The sequence below is a fragment of the Mus caroli genome, unplaced genomic scaffold (assembly GCF_978045245.1).
Source record: "Mus caroli unplaced genomic scaffold, Mus_caroli_1 scaffold_1, whole genome shotgun sequence".
Classification (NCBI taxonomy): domain Eukaryota; kingdom Metazoa; phylum Chordata; class Mammalia; order Rodentia; family Muridae; genus Mus; species Mus caroli.
Genome location: NW_028227256.1, coordinates 30596832 through 30619708, shown reverse-complemented (window position 1 = coordinate 30619708; position 22877 = coordinate 30596832). Strand labels below are relative to the sequence as shown.

Below are 22877 nucleotides of genomic sequence, written 5' to 3'. Positions count from 1 at the left end.
CCATATCCTTGCTAGTGGAGATGGGTCTCAAGGGTTTCAGCTGGCTTACATTGGAAAATCAGCCCTGACCTGTGAATGATAGGTCCCCTTGCTGTGTTATCCTAAAGCAAGGTCTCACGAAACAGTCTCCCCTTTGCATTCTGGTTTTTAGTGACATAAATATCTTTTCTATTTGACTAAAGGAGATTAACTCCTTTCAATTATCTCTATTCATTTCTAAAAGTTTCTTTAAACAATCTTTCTTTAATAGCTGTTCCAGGTTACTGTCCTGTCTTTTCTCTTCTGCCCCAGTTCCCACATATTTATCTTCTGTCTCAGACCCACTTAGTGTGGCTTGGCCAAGGCTGAATCTTCTGCAAGGACATGGCCCATCTGTAGAATACAACTAGTGCCAAGGGTGTGGACTTTTATGCTCCTTAAGGATCTGGTCCTTGGAAGGCACCCTTGTGACCCAGGCTTGTGGGGTTAAAGGGAGAATGGCCATCTTGGCTCTGAGTCATCTCAGTCCTAAATAGCTTATGCTATAGAATTTCTCATGTCACTTCACATGCACGCATGCACGTGCATTCTCTCTCTCTCTCTCTCTCTCTCTCTCTCTCTCTGTCACACACACATGCACACATGACCCAATTTTCTAATTTATTTACCTAATTTATTAAATGTATCAACCATCAGAGGATGAAATGAGCAGGGGTGGTCAGGAACCTTAAATTCAGATGTCATCTGTCGATGAAAGACCAGTCCATTTATAGAAGAATAATTTCTACTACCATGTACAGCATGAAGTAAGTTCCTGATAAATCTTAGATGTTATAATCATGAAAACGGAAAAACCCATTTCTGGACATTCAGATAGCTAGCACAAATATAAACACACACACACATGCATTGAGATGGTATCTTAGTTTGTGTTACTATTGCTACTATGAAACACTATGACCAAAAGAGCAAGTTGGGGAAGAAAGAATTTATTTGGCTTATCCTTCCACATCATTGTCTATTGATGAAAGATGTCAGGACAGGCACTCCTCACACAAGGCAGGAACCTGGAGGCAGGAGCTGATGCGGAGGTCATGGAGGAATGCTGACTACTGGCTTGCTCATCATACTTACTCAGCCTGCTTTCTATTAAAACTCAGGACCACCATCCCAGAGATGACCCCACCCACAATGGGCTGGGCCCTCCCACATCAATCACTAATTAAGAAAACACCCCACAGCCCAATCTTACGGAAGCATTTTCTCAACAGAAACTCTCTCCTCTCTGATAACTATAGCTTGTATCAAGATGACATAAAATTAGCCAGCACAGATGGCCTCTCATTATGTTACCCAGACTACCCTGGAGCTCACGTGATTTCTTGACTTAGCTTTCTGAATAGCTGAGACCATAGGCAGGTGCATCATGCTTTACCAGATGGTATGAGGTTTTTTTGGAGTTCAATTTATATGTTTCTTCTTACCAAAAGTCTGCTTTGCTTGCTTAGCATGAAGTGATCTCTCTACATAAACTAGTTTTCTAAGGCTGGTTACAAACTATCCAAACAGGGTGGCTTGAAACAATAGATAGACATTTATTCTCTCCTATCCCTGAAGGTTGGACGTTTGAAATAAAGGTGCAAAACTCTCTTTGCCTCTGTTAGGCCAGGCTATGTTGTCCCTTGGCTTGGCTTATAGAGCGTCACTCCAGTCTCTGACTCTGTTCTGTGCACACTGGTGTCTCTGTTTACACAGATACTGTTATATAAGGATAATAGTGGATCAAGATCTGTTGTGGATGGGCCTTTGAACCAATCCCCCATTGAATAAAGGAGCCAATCACTGGGCGAGTAGGAGGGACTTCCGGGTTGGACGGAGGAAGAGAGGAAGCAGGAGAGAGTGAGGTCCTTTTGGATGGGGATAGCATGGGGACAAGATGTAGCTACTAGTGTCTCCCAGTTTCAATCCTGACGGATCTGCCACCAGAGGATGTAGATTTAATAAGGCTTACAAGATTAGGATTTTAGTTGTTGTACCCAGTAATTGAGTTACCATCGTTTCTGAAATAAGTTTGTGTTGTGTTTTCCTTCATGCAGCGTCTTGTCCGTGTTCACGAGAGAAAGGTACGGCAACAAAGCGTGGGTTTGCCTGAGGTGCACCACAAAGGCCATGGGGGGATTTGAAGCACAGGGCTGGAGTGGTAACGACCCACCAGTGGGAACCTAATGAGCTGGGTGGAGACGTTTCAGGAACTCCAGGCCAGAGAGTCTCTTCAAGATAAGAACAGAATTGCCAGCGCAAGGGCAGGAGCGTGCTCTTTAATATTTCCCACAACAAAGATCCTCTCTAAGGACCTCATTTTAACTTCATTATACCCTCAAAGACTTTAATTTTTTTTTTTAGAATCGCTTTTCTTTATTCTTTGACAATTTTATATGTACACATGATATATCTTGATCATACATACCCTCAATTCTTCTCACCAGCCCCCTGAAACACCCCTCGATACATCTCCCTCTCACGTTCATGCCTCCCTCTTCATTTCCGTAACCAACTGAGTCAAATTAGAGATGCTTGTTGTAATATTTGTTTTGTTTTTTTTTTTCTTTTTTTTTGGGGGGGGGGGGTTCGAGACAGGGTTTCTCTTTGTAGTTCTGGCTGTCCTGGAACTCACTCTGTAGACCAGGCTGGCCTCGAACTCAGAAATCCACCTGCCTCTGCTTCCCAAATGCTGGGATTAAAAGCGTGCGCCACCACCGCCCGGTCTTGTTTGTTTTTTTTTTTTTTTTTTTCTTTTTTGGGGACTTGTTGTAATATTAACTAGTCTTGTTGTCTTGACCTTGCCTAGGTTCCTACAGCTTCCCATAGCTTCAGTGAGTTCATGGGTGTGATGGGCATACAATATCCAGAAGCAGCACTTCACAGGACCCCTCCCCCATCTTCCAGCTCTTACATTCTTCCTACCTCCTGTTCTATAACATTCCCTGAGCCTTGCAGTGTGTGTGTGTGCACGCGCGCGAGTGTGTGTGTGCATGTGTGTGTGTGTGCGTGCGCAAAGGGGAGCGCTGGTGTCCCATTTAGAGCTGAACACTCAACTGCTACTTATTCTCATGATGTTCACCAGCTTTGAGCTCCTGCATTATTGCTCACTGAAGAAAACCGTTTCTCTGGCCAAGGCTGACAGCAATGCTAACCTCTCACATAGTATAGAAGTCAACTTGTCCACTTAGCAAAATAACCTGCAGTTTAAATGTAGGTTTCTTCCAAGGTCTATGAACCTTTGACCCAAGGTCTTTTGGCCAGAGTCACAGCACCAGGCACAACTTTCCTCTGCTAGAGCACCCCCAAATCCAACCAGAAAGCAGTTGACTATCTGTTTAACTTTGATGCTACCATTGCAACAGTGAGTACATCTTGCCAGGCATGTTGGTCTGTGTCATAGCATTCAGAGTCAAGGACCAAGTAGGAGCACTGATCTCATTTCTTCCCAGGGGCCTAGCACCTTTCAGCACTGTGAAAGCTAGCCAGCAGAGAGTAAATGTTTAGGTCACTTCCAGTTTTATCTTCTCTAGCAACAGGTCTCATTGTCTAGTTATAGCTGGTAACCAAGAGCCTGTGTTACTTCAAGGAGTCTCTGGGGCCTCCCTGACCGGTACTCATGGGGAAGTATTGTACACCTGACACTGAGATTTTTTTTTAAATAAGATTTATTTATTATTATATATAAGTACACTGTAACTGTCTTCAGACACCCTAGAAGGGGGTATCAGATCTCATTACGGATGGTTGTGAGCCACCATGTGGTTGCTGAAAAAGAGCAGTCCGTGCTCTTAACCACTGAGCCATCTCTCCAGCCTGACACTGAGATTTTTATTTAGCAACCCATTTCTTTTGGGGTTGCAACGAATACACTATTTCGTTGTTGTTTTTTGTTGTTGTTGTTTTTTGTTGTTGGTGGTTTTTTTTGTTTTTTGTTTTTTGTTTTTTTTGTTTTTTTTCCAAGACAGGGTTTCTCTGTATAGCCCTGGTTGTCCTGGAACTCACTCTGTAGACCAGGCTGGCCTTGAACTCAGAAATCCACCTACCTCTGCCTCCCAAGTGCTGGGATTAAAGGTGTGTGCCACCACACCCGGTTTACACTATTTCTAAGATCACATTTTGTCATACTTAAGAGTTAATATTCAACAAATGCTCTTGGAGGATACGATTCCCTCTATGGTACCGTCCAGAAATAATTCTAAAAACGTAAGCACTACAATCTTACCTCTCCTTTGACCTTTGTCACGCCGCTTATTTATCCTCCCATGTACATTCCAAGGGAAGAAGCTATTTCTGATTTGCTTTTGTGCCTCTGATAATACTTAGTAAGCAGCTGGGTTGGGGCTCACGCCTCCATTTTCTGACTCATGGGCAATCTACTAGATTAAAACAAGCTGTTTTCTTCCTGTTAAGTACATGAGGGAGTTACTTATGTTTTCTGTTCTTCAGGTGATTTTTTTTTCTCCTTAAAAGTATATCTATCGGAAAGAAGGGTTTGACAAACTGAAATAGCCATTTACAGTCACTTCAAGCGGTTCAATATTTATTGAAATTGAAGAGTGGGCTTCATTCTACCAGAAAGGCAATCTTGTTTGTCTCCAGTTTATGGCTCCTTTTTCTCTTTTTTATCTTCAGCATCCCGATGATGCCCTTGGTGACAGTTGCTATGGAAGTATTTTCGTGTTGCCTAAAGTGTTGGGTGGTGGGTTACCTGGAGCTGCCGTTAGTTCGGATTTACGATGATGCCTCAGCTGCAGGTTTAAACTGTGTGCTACTTTTCTAGGCTGGTAACTGCTTGTCAGTCGGGAGGTAATACTCATTTTATTTTCACAGTCTGACTTATCACATGAATATTTTTCCTTTTTTCTTTTCTTGATGGGCTCCTCCTCAGTAAACATATACCATCCCTTTGATGCATGGTGAGGTGTGGTTTAGCCCTATGAAAGCTGCAACATTGTGTGTCTATGTGCAGAATTTGTGTATGTGTGTATGTGCATTTATGCATCCGTTTTTTGGGGAAAGAGTTTGACCTTAAGTTAACAAGGATTTTATTAGGTTCATTTCATATATATATATATATATATGAGATATATGAGAGATGCTTGGTATGTAGTCTGTTAGCCTTGAACTCTCAACCCTACTGTGTTGTCCTACTAAGTTCTGGGAATAAATGCATATATCACCAAACCTGGCTTCAAATTATTTCTTTGCTATAATAACCTCGCTCCTGTGCTTCTGCTGCCAGTTTGGAATGTGTTGCAGAAAACTTCTAACCTCAATAAGCCCGTGCAAAAATACACAAGTCAGTAATTATATTTATAAGCTGTACTCCTAGATTGGGCAGATTTCCCACTGCACCACTCTACTCTTCGTTTACGAGATCCCTTGCTACCTGCAGCTTCTGCAGGCCATGTGCTTCTGCTCCATCTTCCTCCCACCTCTTCTTCTTTCTTCTCCTCCATTGTCCCCCACCCTTCCCCCACTCTCTAAAACCTCCAGTGTCACCTTTCCCTTCCAGTGCCCAGTCACAGGCTCCAGCCTTTATTTGACCAGTTAGAAGGTTCAATAAAATCACTCCTCCTTGGGGCAGCCCCTCTGGAGGAAGCAGAATTAACATCAGAAAACAAACAGCACCAGGGCAACCCACAACAGGAATGTACCTATTATTTTTCTTCTATGAATGCTTTTGTGTTTTCTCCCACTTTGGTTTAACCAACACGCAGCTTAGTACATCATCACTGGCTCGAGTAGTGCACACACGGCCATGGGGAGTCTGCCAATTCTCCGAGCAATTCAGGAGGTACTTAGTGATTGATATGGTTTAGTTTGAAAAATGATCAATTTGCTCTACAGATGCCCCGGAAACTGATATCACTGCAAGTCACTGAAATTTATAACACGTCATTTCTTGCTTGACAACTCTGGGTATTTTTATTATTTAGCTTCTCTTGAAGGCTTTTCAGTTTGCTCATTTGGAACAAGGTTTGTGAGTTAAAGGCAGTTAGTTCCTAGACACTGAGTCATTTTCCAGATCTGAGGACATTTCCCCCACTTGACATTCCCCTGCCAGGATACGGTCCAGCTTCTCCAATGTTCTGTCAGCGTACTCTCGGCTCACCATCAATGAGGAGCAGGCTTCTTGTCCTCTCTTAGGAAAAATAATGAGTCAGATAATTTAAGTTTTAAATGACAACGTTAATAAAACATAGTGTTTAGTTTCAAGATTGTTATTGGAAGTAACCGGAACCAAAGAGACATCTAGAAACAGGAGGAAAACGCAGAGTTTTCATGCTTTTAAGTAGAATACACAGAGTTTCTCATTACTTTAAATAATTATGGGATGAGTGAGTTTAAGTAAATCAAGAAACCGGAGCTTTGGCAGAGACAACAGCAGTTGAGCTTGAGGTTGTGTCTCTGTTCAGATTTGAGTATCAAGTCCACTCTGCTTCTAGGAAACAAATCCAGAAAGCCTACAGAAGCACATAAGAGGGAGCATAGTTCCTTTGCTAAGGGGCTAATGATATTAACTCTGAAAGTAGCAAAATCTTTAGCTTTGCCTAGTCAAGTAGTCAGCCAGACGAATCTTGCAGCCACAGCTGCTTTATGGATCAAGTTAAGCCCAAGTTCAGCTAAGCACATGTTGCATAGATTTGATCCAGCTGTGGCCAACATAGCCCATATGTGTTCTTCATGTGTTCCCAGGGCGCAGGAGAGTAATTTGTTGCTGTTGAAGTATTTGCCTTAGGTACATGCACATGTGTGTGCTTGGGAGTTCGTATGTGTATGTGCACATGTGCACATTGAAGTCCGAGGTTGTTGACTGTCTTCCCAATCACGTACCACTGTCTCCTTATCCTTCTGTTTCCTGTTCTTCATTATTATCGTCATCACCACCACCACCACCACCATCATCACTGAGACAGGGTCTTACTATGTAGCTTTGGCTGCCCTAAAACACAGGGATGTGTAGACCAGGTTGGCTTTGAAGTCACAGCCCCGACCACATTTGCTTTTGGAATGCTGGGTATCAAAGGTGTACACGGCCATCCCTGGCTCCACATTATCTTTTGGTACAATATCTCTCACTGGATCTCCCTGACTTGGGTAACTTGGTTGGCCAGCAAGTCCCAGGGATCCTCCTGTCTTTGCCTCCTCAGCACAGAGATTACAGACAGTGCCACCCCGGGATTTTTACCCAAAATGAGAATCCATCTCATGGAGGGAGCTCTTGACCTCCATGAGGTTTTAGTGTCCTTTTGAGACACTACCTAAAACCAACGAGCCCAACAAGTGTTGAGCAACTATTTACCTGGCCTCATTCTGTATTAACATCACTTTCTGTGAATATCACTACATGAAACTTTGGGCCACCCTTGCCATAAAACACAGTTCACATGTCTGGATGTGGGTGGTTGGATCAGAGTCAGGGAGCCCAGGAGCTGGAGGCTCCTGGCTTTGAATACGCAGAAGACTATATGGAGAAGAAGAATTCAAGGAAGAGCCGCATCAGAGGGTAGGAGTTTCTCAGAGTGGCTCCTTTGGGGAAGGCTGTGCGCTATCTCCTTCCTTACAGCAGGCACACGAATGTGGAACTCTGCTTTCTTCTCGGCTGCCTTCATTACGCTGTTTTCAGCGATGATAAAATGCGTCACAGTTTTTATTAGTCACTCGAGGTTGCAAACTGAGAACCACAGCTGGGAAGGTTGGGGTTTCAGTTTGGTTTGCGGAGTCCATTTCATTCTCTGTCTTAGGCAATAATACTCTTTCCTTCTCTTGTAAAATGATCAGTGAAACTAGTTAACTCTGGACACGGAGGAGGGACTCGTGTCCGGTGGCAGAAAACACACCTTCCAAGGTCTCCTTTACCGATCAGTGCTATGTACTAAGTGCCGCATGCAAAGTCCTCAAAGGACTTCCCTCTTGGTTTAAGAATCCGAGGGCAGGTGTTGATTTCTTACTGATTTTGGTGGGCATTAAATGCTTGGGCACCACCATTGGTTTGATTCTAGCCAAAAATAAAAAAATAAAAATAAATAGCCTTGATAATTGTTTAAAGCAGTCACCACTGCTATCTCGCTTTAATTAGACTTGAGTATGCTGTTTAAGTGAATCTTAGGAAAATCTGAGGAAAACAGAGATGATTAAAAAAACAAGAAAAGGGGAAAGGCATCGTAAACAAATGAAGGCTAGAGGGCCGGGCGTGGTGGCGCACGCCTTTAATCCCAGCACTTGGGAGGCAGAGGCAGGCGGATTTCTGAGTTCGAGGCCAGCCTGGTCTACAGAGTGAGTTCCAGGACAGCCAGGACTACACAGAGAAACCCTGTCTCGAAAAACCAAAAAAAAAAAAAAAAAAGAAAAAAAAAAAAATGAAGGCTAGAGACTGAAGCAAAACTCAAGTCCAGTTCCAGACAGTGGAGAAGATGGAACTGAACTTCGAGAGTGGTGAGGAATGAAGCCTTTATCCTGCTGATGGGAGGAGAGGTCCCTGGCCTGGAGGAGCTGAGCATCCCTCAGCATCGCTCAGGGCTCTGAAAACGAAGTAGATCAACCTGGTTTTACAGCCGAAGTGAGGCGGTTATGGAGGAGCCCTGTGAACGCAGTCGACTTGTTTGGGTGGATAGAAGGTTCTGTGAATCATGTAAGCTGTTGCTTCACTGCAGAGAGGGAGGGATGGCGGTCTGTGGGACCTCAAGAATGAACTGTGTTGTCATTCTTTCACATCAGGAATGTAGCCAGAATGCCCTCTAGGTGGCACTCAAATTGCTGTGTACACTTCTGTACTCCGTAGAATAAAAGATTACAAAATGTTAGGACAAACAACCACATCACCACCAACTGGACAGAAAATAATATTTAATTCAGCCTTTGAGACGTGAATAGATCATCTGTTGAAAGAACTAGCACGGCTTTTTAAATTTCGTGTCATCAAACTATCTTTGCCACCAATCGAGATGGTGGCGCACCTTTTTAATGCCTGCACTCAGGAGGCAGAGGCAGGCAGATCTTTGGGTTCCAGCCTCGCCTGGTCTACAGACTGATTTACAGGACAGCCAGGGCCACATAGAGAAACTCTGTCTCAAAAAACAAAAACAACTACAAGAAGAAAATTTTTTGCTTAAAAGGTGGGATTAGGGGTGGGAAGAGCTTCCTTCCAGCCACAATCAACATCCTTGGTAGGATTTAAATTGCAATTGGTACTTTTCAATTATCTTATTATCTTATGTGTATGAGTATTATGCCTACATTTTGTGTTGCAACATGTTTTTGCTACTACCTAGGCAGGCCGGGGTATTGGAGCCCTTAGAATTGTATATATAGACAGTGTGAATTACTGGGTGCTGGGAATTGAACTCAGGTTCTTTGAAAGAGCAGCCTGAACTCCAGCATCATAGTACCTTTTTCTACTGAGTTTTGAAATGAATTCTAATGTATTCATTACTGGAGAATTATAAGGCCATTCATTTACATCATCCTCCTAGTTAACCTCATCTGTCAACTTGACACAGCCCAGAGTTACCTGAGGGTCCAGGCCACTGAGCAGCATTCCTCTGGGGTTCCTACCTGGAGGAATTGCTGCCTGGCTTCTTTCAAAAGGTGAACTGTGTCTTGAAGCATAAAATCAGTAAACCTTCTTCTCCCCAGGTTGTCATTTGTCATGGTGTTTATCACAGCAGCAGACAGCAGACTAGGACAACGATCACGTTTTTCTTGAGATTTTCCTGTAAATGAAAATGTCATTTTTATTTCCTCAGACGAAGGGATGAAATGAGAGCTGTACCCCAGCTTTACGAATACATGGCTTGGGGTGATCCCCGAGTGTTCCCTTCTCTGTACTAACTATCCTAGGCCTAGGCCTGGAAGCTTCTAGCCATCATACAGTCTAATCTCCTACGAGCCCAGACCTTGAAGGCTTCAGCTTCCAGCCTCCATCTGCTAAGCTAGGCCTAGAATGTTTTAGCCTCTGGGACTTGCTGCTGAATAAGCTCAGTTTTTCCAGCTCTTTCTGAACTCTGGCTGGCTGATTCAACTCAGTTGTTCTGGCTCAAACTCCTCTCCAAGCTGACTGATTCAAGTTGGCTTCTCTCAGCTTCTGACTCAATTGCTCTGCTTAGAAAGACTGCCTCTGAACTCTACGGACTGAACTGCTCCCAACTGAACGTATCCAATCGGCCTTCCTCTCTCCCTCACTGCTCTTGAGAGGTCCACTGAGAAATAAAAACCTTAAAAGTGGAAATGTTTCAGTTTCCCAGGAAGCAAACTGGGCTCCTCAGAGAAAGCTATTGATAATGGGTCTATAATCAAGAATGATCCTGAAGTAGGGAGGATAGCTCCAAAGATGAGATAGTACCCTGGACACCTGGCAGGGGGAGCTAACAAGGCCAGAGCTGAGCTGGTCTCTGAAATTCTTCAATGTCTCAGCAATTACAATGAAACTAACATAGTAGCCAATCAAAATTATACTGATGTCACTGCTTTGCCCCTACCCTATTAGAGGTTACCTAATCCTTCTAGAAAATTCCCCTGCATAAAAGGGGCCAGCAAGCCCCTCTGGTGGTCATCATTTTGATGAATGTTTGACCTCCCCCACCCCATGCTGGTAATTTCTGCAGAATAGATGATCTTTGCCTTTGCATACTATTTGAGTCTAGGGTCTTCCTTCAGCGATTCTTGAACCCTAACACTTTTAAGTAGCTTCTCTTTCCTGTCTGTTCTTGTGAGAATTGGCGGATCCTATCTCTGACTCATTCTGTCAAATCATTCTCTTATTCGTCACTTTGTCTGCCTCTCAATTAGATATTGTTGTTTGGGATTAAAGGTGTGATGGAAAAGACATTTTGATGACACAAAAATTTAAAAGCCATGATATTTCTTTCAACAAATGATATATTATTTATCTCTCAAAGGCTGAATTAAATACTATTTTCTGTCCAGTTGGTGGTGATGTGGTTGTTTGTTCTTTTTTGTTTTTTGTTTTTGTTTTTTGAGACAGGATTTCTCTGTGTAGCCCTAGCTGTCCTGGGACTCACTTTGTAGACCAGGCTGGCCTCGAACTCAAAAATCCGCCTGCCTCTGCCTCACGAGTGCTGGGATTAAAGGTGTGTGCCACCACGCCCGGCTTTTTTGTTTTTGTTTTTGTTTTGTTTTTGTTTTGTGGTTGTTTGTTCTATTCTACAGGGCACAGAAGTATACACAACAATTTGAGTGCCACCTAGTGGGTATTCTGGGACATTCCTGATGTGAAAGAATGACAACACAGTACATTCTTGAGGTCCCACAGACCGTCATCCTTCCCTCTGACAGGGATTATTGCAAAGCCAAAATTATAAACCCATCTACATATCAACTCTCAAAATGAATTAATCAACAGTCACATGGTAGTATATTATACAACAATGGCAAGGGAGGAAAGTTAAAAACTGTAAAACAGTTGAACCTGTTGCATGCAGCTGTCAACTCAACATTTAGGAAGCCGAGGCAGGAGGATTTCTGTGAGTTTCAGGCCAATTGAGACTAGATGGAAAAATTCTGTGTCAAAAATATGCGAGAAAACAAAATCTGTAAACCATTATATAAAAGAAAGGATTCCATTATAATCATAATGGAATTGTCTGAATTTGTAAACTGAATGGTTGCTAGAGAAATGATCATGAAGATATACTTTGTATTTTTTCCCAAAGTTTTGTATTCAGATAGCATATAAACTAGTCTGGAGTTCTCTATGTAGCCCAGGCTAGCTTCAAACTCACAATAATCCCCCAATTTCCGAAGTGCTGAGATTATAGGTGTAAGTCCCCATGACTGGGAAATGTATGCTTCTCTTTACATATCTCAAATAAGCAAAAGGAGATTGGGGAGGCACAGGGAGAAGACGAGAAAGAAAATAAGGGAGAGAATGAGGAGAGAAGGTAGGCCTTTGAAGGCCACCAGAGGAAAACAAAGAACGGAAGGCACCTGAGTTCCAGGAGGCACACAGACAGTCAGGAAGCCATGCTCCAAATCTGGATGTTGTTCCCTGATGACCTCATACATCAAAAGCTTGACCCTCAAAATATGGCATTGTTGGAAGTGTCTAGGCTTAGTGGAAGAAAATTAGGCAAGGGGAGCATCCTTGAAGCGATATCAGAGTTCCCATCCCGTCTCTCCTTCATGTCCTGGCTCCCATGAGCTTGCCACATCTCCGTCCAAATCCTGATCCAAATAAAACCTTCCATTATAAAGTTAATCATATGTTAAGTCAGAACAATGGAATGCTAGCTCAGTCACCATTAGTGAGACTCGATAGTGAAAGAGGAATGCAGGGAGGGGAAATCTGAGTTCAGACCTCTGGGAAAATTAAATGAACTAGGAAAGACGGTGTGGTGGCTTGAACAGGAATGTCCCCATAGACGCATGTGTTTGAATGCTTGGCCCACAGTCAGTGACACTATCAGGAGGTGTGGCCTTGTTGGAGAAGGGTGTTACTTTTGGGGTGGGCTTTCAGGTTTCCTATCCTCAGAGTGTGGACTGAGACGCTCCTCTTGGCTGCTTCTGGAAGCCAGTCTCCTTGCTTGCTGCCTTCGAATCAAGATGTAGACTACTCAGATCCTTCTGCTCCATGCCTGCTGGATGCTGCCACCCTCCCACCTTAATAATAATGGACTGAACCTCTAAACCTGTAAACCCACCCCAATTAAATGTTGTTCTTTATAAGAGTTGCCTTGATTATGGTGTCTGTTCACAGCAGTGAAACCCTGAGATGAGGAGGCATTCTTTCCAAATCTGATGGGGCTTATTCAGTTTGTTACCCATAGTGCTCTCTATTGTTCTAGGACACAGGTGTCAACAAGTCAGCCATTGGTCCACCTTTGTGGAGCTCCTTATTTCAGTGATTAATCTTTCCTTTCTTCTCAGGAACTTGGTGGTGTGAATAAACAATGGGTACTCACTTTACTGCATGAAGGCCACTGGGTGGACTGGGTGGATATCTCTTTTACCTGTTGCAGTTCCTTATTACATAAAACTCTACCTTTCACTTGTTTGTTTGTTTTTTAATTTTTTCTCCCTCCCTCCCTTCCTCCCTTCTCTGTGTAGCACTGGCTGTCCTGGAATTCTCTCTGTAGACCAGGCTAGCCTTGAACCCAGAAGACTCCCTGGCTCAGCTCTCCAAGTGCTGGGATTTCAGGCACGTTCCAGCACTCCGTTTCTCATTAACATTAGTTCTTAAGAGTTTCCATATTCTGTTTCCATTAAAAGTAAAAGGCTCTTGCTACCTAGCCCAGTCAGGCCTTGAACTTCTGACCCTCCTGCCTCTGCTTCCTAAGTGTGGCCACTGCAAATAGGCTTCTCTGTATCAGGCTCTGGTGGGCTGTGTGTTTGTTTGATTTTTTTAAGTGAACACACTTTTTTGTTGTGGTCCTGAGCACCGTCCGCAGGCCTGCACAAGCACACCAAGCACGACCACTGAGCCATGTCTCTGAACACCGCTCTTCTAAAAAGTAAACTTTCTTCTGAGGATTGAATTCAAGGCTTTGTGAGTGCTAGGCACTCTACCAACTGAACTATAGCTTACTGTGTAGCCCAGGCTAGCCTTGCATTTGAAGCAGTCCTCCTGTATCGCCTTCCCCAGAGCTATGATTGTAAGCATTTATGAAACTATGCCCAGTTTTTTTTTTTTAGGAACCCTTTTAAATTTGAAATAATTTTACATTCACAGAAGTGTTTCAAAGGCGGTATAAAGTGTAGAGTATAAAGATGATCTGCCGAATGCTTGTTTCTCAAATGTTAACATCTTCCTTGCTTCCATGGCTGGTTTTTTGTTTGTTTGTTTTTAATATATTGGCTGCTAGTATTTCCAGTGAAATTTGCAATTGTCTGTTAATTAGAATGGAGAGCCACCTTAATGCTGGGTTATGTGCACACTCCCAGCCTGAAGCTCAACTGCACTAGAACAGGAACAGATGTCCTCTGGAGCTGGTGCACTCACCTGGGACTGAAGCAGGTACTCCACTGTGGGTCAAAAAATGGGGTCCTGCTCAGGTCCCCTGGGCGCTGGGCGAGGCGGACATGGGGAGTTTGACTGTGTGGACCTCAGGCTGTGGCCAGGTGTGCTTTGGGGTGGGCGTTGGACTGTGAGAAGCCTCGAGATCCAATTCCGAGGGAGAGGAAGGTGCAATCTGGGGTGCCTTTTTCCCTTCGGCCCCTGGGCCAGAGTCCACCCAAGGGTCCCCACCCATTCTCAGCTCTTCTGACACATACAGTGGTGTCTGGGATGTCCAAGAGCTAGAACTTGTTGTCCCTGGCCTTCATGTGGCTCAGGGACCCCAGAATTGGCTCTTCTGCAGTACCCAGCACCACTATCTGTGGTGCCTGAGAATTGGAGTCCGACTCCAGCAGGTCCACGGGGATGAGGATGATACATCCTCTTCCACTGAGACCAGCCAACATAGCTGAGCTAGGGGAACAGGATCCACAGGCAGGCAACAGAGTCAGGGTAAGCCCCCATTCCAGTTGTTGGGGGACCTGCATATGTGCAGCAGGGCTAGGTCCAGCCCTTGTATGAACTTTGGCTGGTTGTTCAGTCTCTGGGAGCCCCTAAGAAGACCTTAACATTTGTTTATATTTAAAAAACTTTAGGCAGATTCCTTTTTAGTGCATGCTGTCTACTTTGTAAAACGTTAAGATCATTTTCCAAGGAGGAACCCTGGCTTTTAGATGTGATCATCTATCAGTCAAGTTGGAATGAAATCTTGGCATCCTTAACGGAGTCATATTTACACCTTCTTCAGTTTCCAAAGCTCAGCCAGTGGAAAATATTTTCATCAGGAGTTTCGATCAGAAAGCCAAAATCAAGAGTGAAAACCCGTCTTTGAGGAGGATTACATCATATGGCACATGAAAGCCCATCTGGCTTAAGTCAGGGATAAATATGTAGAAGTTCAGTCCCGTTCAGCAGCCCACAGTGGAGTGTCTGTTCTGGGATAGAGGCAGAGCAGAAAACCCAGCGAGAGGATCTCCTCCATCTCAGGACCTTGCGGTTGAGGAATCAGACTTGTGTTTAAAAAATAAGATTTTCAGAGTAGTGTGACTTCACATGGCAGTTAAAGGCTGCTAGGATCTGGCTGGGGTGATGTGAAATGACCTAATGACCTATTTACTTTAGACAATCTCACTGAGGAGGTCATTAGGACAGTGCATCGAAATGCTGTCCATGTGCATGGTAAAACTGGGATTGAGGGCAGTTCTTGGAGTTTTTTAGGCAGTCTGTTTTTCAAGCCAACTCCTTTGAACATCACTATTGAAGATGATTGGAGGATGATGTGCCCTGTGCAATGGAGTTCAGCCCATCTTAAATTTAAACAGAGAATACAGTTCTACTAAATGCTTAGGCTTGAATTGGAGATTTTTAAAACCATGCATCTCTCATAATCTTTGGACATTGTCAGAACTCTTCCAGAAAGCTAATTTGACCAGAGAAATGAAGCCTTTGGCCTTGTGGTGCCTACACAATTATCTATGTAAGATGTGGCTCATAAATACTAATATTTAGAGTTAGCTTCACATTGCTAAAGCAAAGGTGCACTTTTAAGAAAGTCCTGTATTCCTTTCAGTCTCATATCTAGAAACAGTCCTCCAGGAGAACAGCTTTGCTGCTACCATGTTCATGTGAGGTTCACCTCACCTCACCAACAAACACACTGGGCTAGCCTGGGGATTCTGTGGTCAGCAGCACACTTTTCAAATCTGAGGAACATGCCCAAATTAACACACAAACCTCCCTCCCATTGCCACCTTCTAGATGTAATCAGGGAGCTGAGAAGGTCTGGGTAGGACAAAGTGTGTCTGGGATGTTCAGGGGGTCCCTATCATGTCATTATTGCAAGGTGCATGTGTGCATGCATGCATGACGTGTGTGTGTGTGTGTGTGGTTACTGGCAAGTGGAGGTATGAAATCAGGCAAAGGTGTGGCTTACTGAAAAGAACCTTCATGCCATGCCTCCCTAGGGTTCAGAGACAAGACAGAGGAGGAGGAGGGATTGTGATGTGAAGGAGAACAGAAGTTACTTCTCTGGAAATCTCCCCACTGAGATGTCAGGAATCCATTTTCCAAAATCTCATTTTCTTTTACAATGTTACAAGGTCTCTATGTATTCCCTCAGAAGAGAAAGATGGCACAAAGCTCCCACCAATGCATCTCTGTTCTGAAGGCTGCTAGTGTCTTGGATTGAATCACTGTCTGTCCTTCAGTATGCATTCTTCATTACTATATCGATTAAATCTTTAGACTTTTTATATAAGTCCTGAATTGTATCAGAGTCCAAGAGAAAGCAGATGGTACACTCAAAATATGTTAATTTTGTGTGTGTTTGAGATAATCTAGCCAGTTTGTTATGTTGCTAGTCCTGTGGAGGGACAGGAATTGTTACCAGACCCAAATCCAGTGGGCCATTCAACATCAGCCACCTTGAGATGTGTAGTGATTGAAGAACACAGCCCTACAGGGAGACGACTTAGGAACTAAATGTGTTGCTGAGATGTGTAGTGATGTGTTGAAGAACACAGCCCTACAGGGAGACACGACTTAGGAAGTAAACGTGTTGCCCCCGCCCCCCTTTCTCTTCTTCAGGTCTCCTTCTGAGACTAAGCCTAAGTGAACACACATGGCACTTAAAAATGCTTATAAATTCCAAACAAGCTGGTATCAGACAGCAAGCTAGAGGGATGGAGTGATTTATTTAGGTAAGGGATGGGAAATTAAATACACCTGGCAGGTGAATAAATGCTCCAGTGACCTGCTTATGTCCCCGGGCCATTCATGACTCTGCTTACTCCAGCTGTAGTTCATTTGTTTATATTGAGGGGTTTGTTTTTTGTTTTTGTTTTGTTTTGTTTAAATAAAGGCCAAATTTATTTGTCCATTTCCTTTCTCTAGCAGTGGCTAGTATCTGGTGTTTTAGTGTTTTGATGTGCCTGGGAATATTCTTTTTTTGTTTGTTTGGTTTTTTTTTTTTGTTTTTTTGTTTTTTTTGTTTTTTGAGACAGGGTTTCTCTGTGTAGCCCTGGCTGTCCTGGAACTCACTCTGTAGACCAAGCTGGCCTCGAACTCAGAAATCCTCCTGCCCCTGCCTCCCGAGTGCTGGGTTTAAAGGCGTGAGCCACCACGCTTGGCCACCTGTGAATCTTCTTGTGTGTTTTGGTGTATGGGCACAGATTTTCTCTGGGAACTCTTCAGTGCTTAGATTCGAACTCTTGAGCTGGGGCAAACACGTGGACACTTCCAGTTACACTAGTTTAGCATCGGTTCATCTGTTCCTGAAGCATGTGATGTGTTCTTGAGAGTCTGCATTCTCAGACCTGGACTGGGGTGTTCCTGTGCGTGACCTTCTCCCTGGTTGTTCTTGAGGTTTCACGAATTTTATCCATTTAGTCAGCACTGTTTCCTCTGCCCCGAAAATGCCCCCTCCTTGTTTACTATTTGTTTATTTACTTATATTTATGGAGATGGGGGTCTCATTGCATACAGGGTGGCCCATTAACTCCCTATATCCTTGGGGATGATCCTCCTGCCTCCGTTTCTCTGTAGCTAGGGTTACAGTATGTGCCACCTTGTTGGCTTATGTGCTGCAGAGGATTGAACCCAGGGTTTCCTGCACACTAGGTAGGCATTCTACTAACTGTGGCACATCCCAAGCCCCCGCCTTTTTTTTTCACTAGTTATATTTGGATATTAATTCTGTGTTGGTCGCAACTGTTCCAATTCTGTGGATATTAGAATACATGTGTACTTAATTTTAGACTTAGTTTTTTTATTCTAATGTATCTCCCAAAATCAATCTGTTCTTTTTATATTCACCTTCATTATCTGCTCTTGGGACCTCTTACTTTTTAGCTTGTGCTTTTAAAGTGGTTAAAATATATACAGCACAGAATTGTCCATTTTAAGTGTACAGTTCAGTGACAGTGTGGACATTCAATTCATTGCACGGGCATCATTGCTCTCCAGCTCCAAACTGTTTAATATTTTTCTTCTTTGTAGTTTATTTTATAATTCTCTCTCTCTCTCTCTCTGTCTCTCTGTTTTTCTCCGTCTGTTTCTCTGTCTCTGTCTGTGCGTGTGTGTGCCTGTGTGTGTGTGTGTGTGTCTATGTATGGACATATGTACATGAGTCCAGAAAAGAGGGGTGGGTCTCCTTGTGCTAGAGTCACAGGGCTGTTGCAGGCTGTCTGATATGGGTACTGGGAACTGAACTGGAGCCTTCTGCAAGAGAAGTACATGCTCTTGATTGCTAAACCCTCTCTCCAGCCTCCGCTGCTTTTATTAGTGTCTCCCTCACCCCTGCCCCATCTTAGTTAGAATTTTACTGCTGTGAACAGACACCATGACCAAGGCAACTCCTACAAGGACAACATTTAATTGGGGCTGGCTTACAAGTTCAGAGGTTTAGTCCTTCATCATCAAGGTGGGAGCAGAGCAGCATCCAGGCAGGCATGGTGCAGGCAGAGCTAACAGTTCTACATCTTCATCTGAAGGCTGATAGTGGAAGACTGAATTCCAGGCAGCTAGGATGAGGGTCTTAAAGTCCACGCCCACAGTGACACACCTACTCCAACAACGCCACAGCTCCTAATAGTGCCACTCCTAATAGTGCCCTGGGTCGGGCTGGTGAGATGGCTCAGCGGTTAAGATTGCCGACTGCTCTTCCAAAGGTCCTGAGTTCAAATCCCAGCAACCACGTGGTGGCTCATAACCATCTGTAACGAAATCTGATACTCTCTTCTGGAGTGTCTGAAGACAGCTACAGTGTACTTACATATAATAAATAAATAAATATAAAAAAACAAACAAAACAAAACAAAAAAAAAACCCAATAGTGCCCTGGGTCGAGCATATACAAACCATCACACTCCCATTTTGAATGTGGTCTTGCTGTGCTGTTCCAAGTGGCCTCCAGACCTTGGGTGTAAGCCGTCTCGTTACGTTAGTTTCCCAAATAGCAGAGAGTACAGGTGCCTGCCAACTGTGCCTGTAACATCATGCATTGTTTAAGGACCTCTTTGGGGGCACAAACAGTATAAAGACCATGTATATATTTGTTGTGAAAGTTTTACTAGTTTGTCTCTCTTGAGTAGGTCTTCCACTAGCTGGAGTTGGTATCTGTGGGTAGTGAGAGATAGAGAATAAAATTGCTCTCCCACAGAGAGTCTTTTGTCCCTGTGTCATTTGGAACTGTCCATCTTTGCTCCATTGACTCGAGCAGTGGATTTGTCACATGTAGGCTTATTTATAGGTGTGGGACTGCTTCTGGATTCTCTGTTCTGCTCAGTTAATAATTGAATATTCCTTTTCCAATATCACAGTGTTGTAAGACTGTAACAATCTTCCCGTTGGTTCACGCTTCAAAGGTACACAGATAAAATCCTTACTTTTCTTACTGTCGTTGCTTCGTAGTCACATGCTTATCCAGCCTTCCCCAGCCACTCAATCTAGAATTTCTAAGGCTCCTCCAAACACTATGCATACTCCTTCTCTGGTTGAATTGTTTATTGCTTGGCAGTTATTTATATTAATTCATAGGTTAGTTTGTTTATTTCATTTCCCATTAGATCATAAAGTTCAAGAGGGTAGAGGTGTGTGGCTCTTCAGTCAGAAAACACTGCCGGGCACTTAGTAGGGCTCTCTGATGTTTCCAGAATAAAAGAAACCATGCTCAAATCTGGGAGGCCATTTCTTCCTCCCTGTAGTACCTCTTAAGGGTGTGTTTCCTCTCCTGCTCTTCTTGACCTTCACTGATGGAAGCCAAGGGAGAAAGAATGGGATGGTTGTTTCTAGACTTTTTCCATAGCCAAACTCTTGGAAATAGGAAATGAAGTCAGGAGGGTGGAGGGAGCAGAAGGTGGCCAAGTTTTTATGGGTCAGCCACTCTGCTGGAAAGCCTTCTTTTCCTGTGATTCCATGTGAGCAGGGCTGACAGGGCTTGTGGTCACAGTTGCTCACTTGGTAAAGATCCTTAGCACATCCTCCCTTTAGGATAACATAACCCAAACTGGAAAAGAACAGGGATGCACTCTGACTTAACCAAATACGGCGACTAAACCCTCAACTGTGTAATGCACCCACAATAGGAGTTCTGGGGCAACGATGTCAACTACGGGTGAATGCCAGCTGGGTTAGACGGTCTGCAGCTGGTATTGTCCAGCAGCAGCTCAGTGCTTGGTGCTCAGCAATGATTCATGGAAATTATGTTGCAAAAGGTACTCTGTGCTTTATTCTGGGATAAACTGAGGAGCCGAGTCATTCCAGAAGGAATGCGTATACAGTTTTCAGATGAGTACTCGAAGTTTCTTAGGTTAGAGCCACATTTGATTCAAACCATCTGTTTAATGTGAAGCCGAACCCAGCATCTTTCCAGGACTCATCAATCTTGTTTCATAAATAATTATTAAAGGCTCTTGGAATCCAGGAGTGGTGGTTACAGAAATGGCATAGTCATCCCTGCTTGTGACTACTTATGGTTTAGCGAAAGTAAATTTGTGCTTGTGTATATATATATTTTTCCCTTTATGAACTCAGTGTCCATAGTTTGCTCAGTTTTGTTTGCCGGGGCTGAATATTATATTAATCCATCATTGTTGATGAAGCGGATATATGAGAGCTCACTGACAGCATCTCTGAGATGTCCATATCATTGCTGCGACAGGGATGTCAGCCTTTCAATTGCCTCTGGATACAGAAAACAATTTATATAGTGTGCAGTGACCTACCCTGATACTAGGAAATTATGATGCTGGCATAGCTGATAGACTCAGCCTATTTTCTTCTCTGAGATCAAATACAGGTTTTTAGGGGGATGGAGAGATGGCTCAAGCATTCCTGAGCACTCGATGCTCTTCCGGAGCGCTCAGGTTCCAATCCCAGCCCCCACCTGGTGAATTACAGCAGCCTGTAACTCGTCCCAGGGGATCTGATGCCCTCTTCTGGCCTCTGTTTGTCAATGCATGTAACACATAAATACACAAAACCACCCCTAGGAATATATATATATATATATATATATATATATATATATACAAAAACAAAATAGATTTTTGGTATGTTGTAAAGCTATTCCATGGTATAATAAGATTTTGGTGTGGTTAAACATATTTTTCTAGTTCTTTATGAATTAGTCATAAAATGACATTACTTATGTCATATTTTAACTTTGAAGGTAGGCGTTTAAGAGATTGTATTGAAAGGTCCAAACACCTTGGGGATAAGAATGTTCACTTCCCTGGGAAGCAAACCAAGCTCCTCAAAGGAAGCCACTGACAATGGGCCGTTGATCAGTGATAGCCCTGACTTAGGGAGGATAAGTCTCCAGCTGAATCCATTTCTGGAACACCTGGCCAGAGGAGATAACAAGGCCGCAGCCGAGCTGGTCTCTGAAACTCTTCATGGTTTCACTAAACATAATAGAATGAACATAGCAGCCAATCAGACTTGTCCTAATGGCACTGCTTTGCCTCCTATCAATCATATTAGAGGTTACCTTACCCTTCTGGAAAATTCTCCTAGCCCTGCATCAAAGGGGGCTTACGAGCCCCTCAAGCTGTTGACATGTGGATGAATGGTTGACCATTCATGTCATGCTGTATGCTGGCAGTTTCTGCAGAATAAACACCTTTGCATGGTATTTGAGTCTAGGGTCTCTCTTTAGCAATTCTTGGACCCTAACGGTATAAAGGGGTACATGAAGAGAAATCAAAGCGGCTGTCAAAAAAAAAAAAGCTTAAAATCGAATAGCCAGGGAATTCTTAACAAGCCTTAAATCATTTGAAACTACAAAACTGGCTGGCTCATAGGTGCATTTTTTTTAGAAGACAATATTTTTTTAGTGGCTCATGTTTGGAAAGGTCTGTGGTAGAGGGTTATAAACATAAAAATAAATCGGGCACAGTGGGACGTGCCTTAAATTCTAGCACTGGTGAGGCAGAAGCAGGCAGATCTTTGTCAGTTCAAGGTCAGCCAGATCTACACATCCCATTTCAGACTAGCCTGGTTTACATAGTGAGACCCTGTCTTATAATCAGAATGTGGAGAAAATAATGGCACCATATGGGATCATAAGGAATGAGGGTGGGACTTCAAGGGAACGATATATGTGGCAATGGTGAGCTCTTTTATTGTGAAATATTTGCCAATTTTGCAAGGAAAAAATTTCATTGCCGACAGTAATAAACGTTTTCATACTTTTTATGAGCTAATTGTTCAGTTTCTGTTAACATTTTCTCTAATAAACTCATACTCTTTAACTCTTCTTGATGGTATTAGCCATCAAGACAGTAAATCTTTTCTGACTGAAAAATAATTCTGGGACTTTTTTAGCTGCACGATTTAATGTTTTTTTTTTTTTTGTTTGTTTGTTTGTTTTTTTGTTTTGTTTTTTCGAGACAAGGTTTCTCTGTGTAGCCCTGGCTGTCCTGGAACTCACTCTGTAGACCAGGCTGGTCTTGAACACAGAAATCCGCCTGCCTCTGCCTCTCAAGTGCTGGGATTAAAGGTGTGTGCCACCACGCCCAGCTTTATGTTTTAATATAGTCAGATATTTAGTGTTGTTTTCTTTTTATTCTTTGTGATTTTACTTAAATTTCCATGGTGTCCTCATTCTAATCACGGTATCTCTCCTTCTGTGCTTCAGCCCCCACCCCCCCAAGGCAGTTCATATGTTTTAGGGAGTTTCTATGGATTTGGTGATGATAATTGTGTATAGGCCACAGAGGAGAAGTGTGTACCCTACTGTCATACGAAAGAAATCAGGCCAGTGAGAAGGTTGGCAGAATGGAGTCCCCTGTCAGGAATCCTTTGGAAGTCACCGTTCTTTTATGTGTAAATTGGGGCTAAC

At 43.3% G+C, this 22877-nt stretch overlaps 1 protein-coding gene across 1 annotated transcript in view; it reads left to right on the top strand.

Annotated features, from left to right (window-relative positions):
• Positions 1 to 22877, top strand: part of Prim2 (DNA primase subunit 2) — a 288766-nt gene that overhangs the window by 26059 nt on the left and 239830 nt on the right. The gene's annotated exons all lie outside the window — the stretch shown is intronic.